Below are 5757 nucleotides of genomic sequence, written 5' to 3' on the forward strand. Positions count from 1 at the left end.
GTTATAGTCCTCCAAACATTACTGCTCAAATGAAAATCTGCAGAGTTGCAGGTTTGATAACTCCACTTTGCCCAATAATTTGAATGGGTTAATGGCATAATTTGGGGTGATGTTCTTCATGAAAGTTGTTTTTCTATATCCTATCTTGTTGCTGTAAAAATTTCAGATCAATTGACCATATCTACAGTGAGTTATGGCCAAATGAACAGTTACTGTTCATTTGGTCATTTCGCAGTGTTGGTTACTGTGGTATCCTAATGGGGACAACTTTTGGTCCTCTTGCTTTGGTCTTTTGGGCATGGTTTCTTCAGCAAAAATGTGACATTACAAGCCTAGTTTCATGTCCAATTGGCCAAACACCAATTGGACCAACACAGCTCAAGATATGACAGTCCAAGTGGACTGAAATTTGATCACCTCACTGCACTCATGGGGCAGCCTGCCCATTCCACTTTGCCATGCAATAATTCACTCCTAATTATGGTCAACTTACCTCAAATGGTCACTAATTGACTATTAGAATGTTCTTTAACAATTTCATAAGCAAAGTCAAATTTTTACTCCTAAACCCTAGCTCAAAGTCATGGTTTTCACAATTTCTTTAGTTAACTCTTTCATTCTTGTATATATATATGTATACACTTTAAACATAATCTCCAATTCACTCTAAGTCCATTAATACAATCAAACTCATTCCTTCCTAGGGCTGCCGAAAATTCATAGGGTCCATATACATAGATTCCATTCATTTAATTCACAAAACCTTACTCACTTTAAGTCTTTAACATGAATTAAAAGAGATTTAAGTGTAAATAGGCACTAACCTTGAATAGGGCAGAATTTCAAACTACCCAAACTCCTTCTTTCTTCTTCTTCTTTGGCTGCCTAGAGGTTACTCAAGTTGCTAGGTTAATTTTTGTGAAGCTAGGTTATGATTTTGTTGGGTAGAAATGGGTGAATCAAGCTTTGAAAAGCTTGAATATACTTAGCTATGGAAGAAGAGGTTCACGTCCAAATGAAGAAGAAGAACCAGAAAATTTGTTTCTTCATTTGTCATTTTTTTTTTTTAATTTGGCTTGTTGGGTTGTGATTGGTGGAAGCCTTCCAAATGACATCATTTTTTGTCATATTTATGTTTTTATTTCATTTTCTTTTCTTCTTTTCTACTCATTTTCACTTTAATTTTTAGTAATATTTATTCATATTTTATGTCATATTAATTATTTACTTAACTGGACAAGTCGCCAAAAATCACCTCTGAAGGCGAAATGACCAAAATGCCCTCCGCTTGGCTTAACGGGTCAAAATTAGCACTGATTGAAAAATTTTTCTAAATATTTTCTTGGCATTCTAATGCCATGGGAACCTCAATAACCCTTCTCTGAGTCCCAAAAATTATTTTATGAATTTTTTCCGGTCTAGGGCTCCTCGTTATAGAACCGCAACTTACCTCTCGTTACCCATCGCTGGGCACCTACTGCTTAACTTGGTTGTATTTTATTTCTAAAATTTTTCCTAAATTTTTCTTATTAATATTTGAGTTAATTATGGTCCTCACTTTGATTTAAATATTTTTCCAGACGTTTCTAGCTATCCGACCGACACCGTCACCGAATGTAAGAATGTACTGAGTGGCTAATGGAGGGTGTTACACCATGCTTCCTCAATTTCTCCAAATGAGATTTCTGGTGCCGTGGTGGTTGTGGCTGTGGTTGTGGTGGTGGAATTGCCCCCATCATTTGCCAGTAAAACTCGGTCATTTGTTGAAATAGTGTAACCGAGGTTGGGCAGTGCCTCACCGCCGGTGGAGCAGTTCTCCTCGCCTCAGACTTCACCCTTGGTGGAGCATGACTCTCCACCTCTTCATCAACTGCTCTTTGCGAAGCAGGATCCATATCCTATTCAAAATAAGAAAACAAACAGATCTACATCAGTGTCATCCCAACACTTACAAATGCAATGCAATGGTATGTACTCTATCTAGGCCCAGAAACGCCTAAACCGATGCTCTGATACCACTAAATGTGACACCCCTTACCCGTCTACAGTTTAGCTAAGCAAGTTATGCCACTCAAGCAGTCTGAGCACCAATTTATGTTTCTATTACAATTTATCCCTTTATAATTCATTTATTTTCAATTTTGATAAATCTGAATTTATCCGCAAATTTTATAGAAAATCCGGCAGAGTGCCGGCTGTAAATTAGAAAAACAGTTCTTCTGAACCTGTTTAAAAACACTTCCAAAATAATTTCCAAATCTAAACTCCATTATATATATATTCAAGCCAATCTCAAAATCTCAATCTCAATCACGATATTATTTTCAAAACTTTTTTGTTCACTTCATCACTTGAAGCATATTCACAAATAATTCTCAACATTTCATTTATCAACATACATAATGCAGAAAATCTCAATAATATGAAATTTCATATATTTACATTAATACATAATTACAGGAGTTTATAGTTACAATCCAAACTAATACAAAATGCAAAATACAAAAGAGCCACCTATAGTCCTAATGTCCTACCATATGCAGTGCAGATGTGAGGTGACTCTGAACTCCTGATGCAGCTCTGTAGGCTCAACCTGTTTGGTGTCTACTGGGCTCCCAGCTAGGTCTCCAGTACCTGCGCGTGGCAAAAGCGACGCGCTAAGCAATTCTACTTAGTGGTGACTATAAAATAAAATAGAATAAAATAATTATACAGAATGTATGATTTCATTTTTGGGTAGACTTAATTTCTGGTATTATTGCATTATTATACGATTAAAATTTTGGTAAGGTTCATTAACATTGCCCGAGTAACCCATACTAATTGACTGGACTAGATAAACGGGTAAACTGGCACTGGGTACTAAGTACCTCGGACCATCACACCATTGGTCACATTGTGTCTCCCGGTGTGCAATAGAATAGCTAACAAGCTGTAATAATTATCAGGGTCAAAACCCAAGTATATTAACTCAATAACATAGCCAAAGGCTATTATGTCACAGAATGGCATGGGAAAGCCATGAAACACAGAATGGCATGAAGCCATATGCGATCGCTAATGTAACCCTATTGGCATGCCAAGCTATCAAAACTAATCTTGTTAGGTCTACTAGGGCATTTTACACTTTTAAGTTTTACAATTTTTGAATTTCAAGTTTTGGTGTTACTATTCACTTCATTAGTCAACCAAAATGTTGACTTTTGTATAGATAATAGGTACATTGGTTTTAATACTCCCAACATACCACATTTTGCATTCAAAATTTGTTGGTATTGCTTGCCAATACCATTTCTAAGCTTAAAGTTAATTGAGCAGAAATTTTAGTTTTCATACCTTATATTTACTGTTCCATTGGTCATTTTTGTAGTGGTAATTTGGCAAAATGATCAACATGAAAGTTGTTCCTTATTTTGTCTAGTTGAATTTCCTTTTTTGAATCACTCCATTTGGAGATTTTTAGCTCAATTTATGGTCCAAAAACCACAACTGGCCAGATTGGAATTTTTCTGTACTGACCATATCTACAGTGCAGTGAACAGTGATTGCAACTCCCTTGTTGGATAGGTTCTGATCTTAATTTCGGGTATGTTTCTTCATTAAAGTTGTTGGTCTATATCTTAGCTTGTGTAATTTTATCAATATTTGTGTAATTTTATTTACTCTTAAAATTTTCGCATGTGTTAGAAGTATTTATTTGATTATGGTCTGTAATATTATTATCATGTTGGACCTGTAAACGTATAATGATATGCATGTTTGATGGATTGGATGAGGGAGTTGAGCTCCCATTTATTATTATGTTGATGAGTATGTGGAGGGTGAGCTGAGCTCCCCAATTGACTATATATTGTGTTTACAGGTCGGGTGAGTCGAAAACTCCCTATTGGTAAGTCCATTTTATGGCCAGACTCTGTCCGTTTGTTTTCTTGAAATTGGGCCCAAATGGGCCTTAGAGTTGGGTAAATGAATAGTTAAGGCTTACTACGGGCCTCGGGGGCTTTAGGCTGGCCTAGGTCCTAGTGCCAGTCCGGCCCATAGGTTGGGTCGTGACAAATGTGGTATCAGAGCTTAGGCTCCAGATTCTTAGGGAATGTTGTCTAAAGTGTTGGGAAGAGTCTACTAGGAGTCACATGCGAAAATATAGGGTCCACATTCGTCTTGCATTGTCATATTTGCTTCTAGTTTCTGCTCCATATGTTATGTATAAATATGAGTCTATAGAGCTGTGTAATGAGCAGTTTTGAATTTTTGTGGGCTAATGCTACTGAATTTCAGGAAAATGCGTAGAAGGTGAGAGCCGCCATCGCACTGTAACTGCATGTGCCCGACGAGGTGTCGGACAGATGAGGCGCCCGCCCCGAGGAGGCGGGTAGGAGGCCTAGAGTCGCTCAAGTAGAGGAGCAGCCACCCCCAGTACAGGATCAGTCCTTTATGGCACAGGGTCCCATGGACCCCATGGCAGCTACTCTAGCTGGTCTGCAGAGAACCATCGACATGATGGCGCAGTATATGGTCCACCCTCCACAGCAGCAGCAGTCCACCGCACCAAGAGAGGAATCTTACAAACAGATCATAAATTTCAAGAAGTTGGTGCCTGGTACCTATGATGTGTCAGACGATGCATATCGGTTTTTGGATTCCTGCAGACAGGCAGAATGTAACTACAGTTGACTGATAGAAGATTGATAGAGTGTATGCAGCATGTCATGGGGCCTATGCCTAGACAATGGATGAATGACTACGTGTTACCCCGGATGGAGGGTTTGACATGGGCTCAGTTTGTGGAACTTTTTATCAATCGGTTTGTGCCAGAAAGCTTCAGAGATCAGAAGCAGTGGGCCTTTGAGGCCTTAAGACAGAATGGCGGTGTCAGAGCGAATATGCTCTGCACTTCGAATTGAGCAGATATGCCCCTGCAGCAGTAGCTACAGAAACTATGAAGGTGAAGAGATTCCTAAGGGGGCTTGACAGGAGGTATGCGAACCTAGCCATGATGTCTGATCAGTCTTTTGACGTGGTAGTTGATCGAGCTAGACAGATAGAGATCAGCTATGCTGCTGATGACAGCGGGAGAGCCAAGAAAAACAGAGCAGAGGGTTCCTCAGGTGTCCCTTCCATGGGTACTCCAGACAGTGGTGGCCAGAATAATTACAGAGGAAGAAGTAGGAACAAGAAGAGTGGTTTTAGACACAGACCACGAGGATCTGCACTGGTATGGATCCAAAGAATGGCCATGTCGGTACAGCAGCCTGGTCTGGTTCAGGATCCTCTTTGGCACCGTGTGCACAGTGTGGAAGAGGACATTCAGGACCTTGTTTGATGGGATCAGGAGTATGCTTCAGGTGTGGCCAACCCGATCACTTTGCTAGAGAATGCCCCGTTTTCAGTGAGCCACAGATGGGGTCACAGGGTTCTGTTGCAAATGTTCCTCGCCAGTTGTATCCGGGTACTTCCAACATGGCAGTAATCGCCTGGCCAACAACAGGCCGAGGACAAGGGGGACGTGGATTTGGAGGCGGTCAGAGGTAGAAGTCGATCGTGGTTCTCGCCACTCGGGTAGGGGTCTAGCTCGGGTTTTCACCCTGAACCACCAGATGCTCAAAGCTTCCAATGCGCTTGTGGTGTATTCTTCTCAGTCCGTTCTTATGAGGCTCGTGTTTTGATAGATCCGGGTGCTACGCACTCATTTGTCTCCCCTGTGTTTGCCATGAGGTTGGGTAAAAACCCTACAACTTTAGAGTGCCCTTTGTCAGT

Source organism: Hevea brasiliensis, chromosome 11 (assembly GCF_030052815.1).
Source record: "Hevea brasiliensis isolate MT/VB/25A 57/8 chromosome 11, ASM3005281v1, whole genome shotgun sequence".
Classification (NCBI taxonomy): Eukaryota; Viridiplantae; Streptophyta; class Magnoliopsida; order Malpighiales; family Euphorbiaceae; genus Hevea; species Hevea brasiliensis.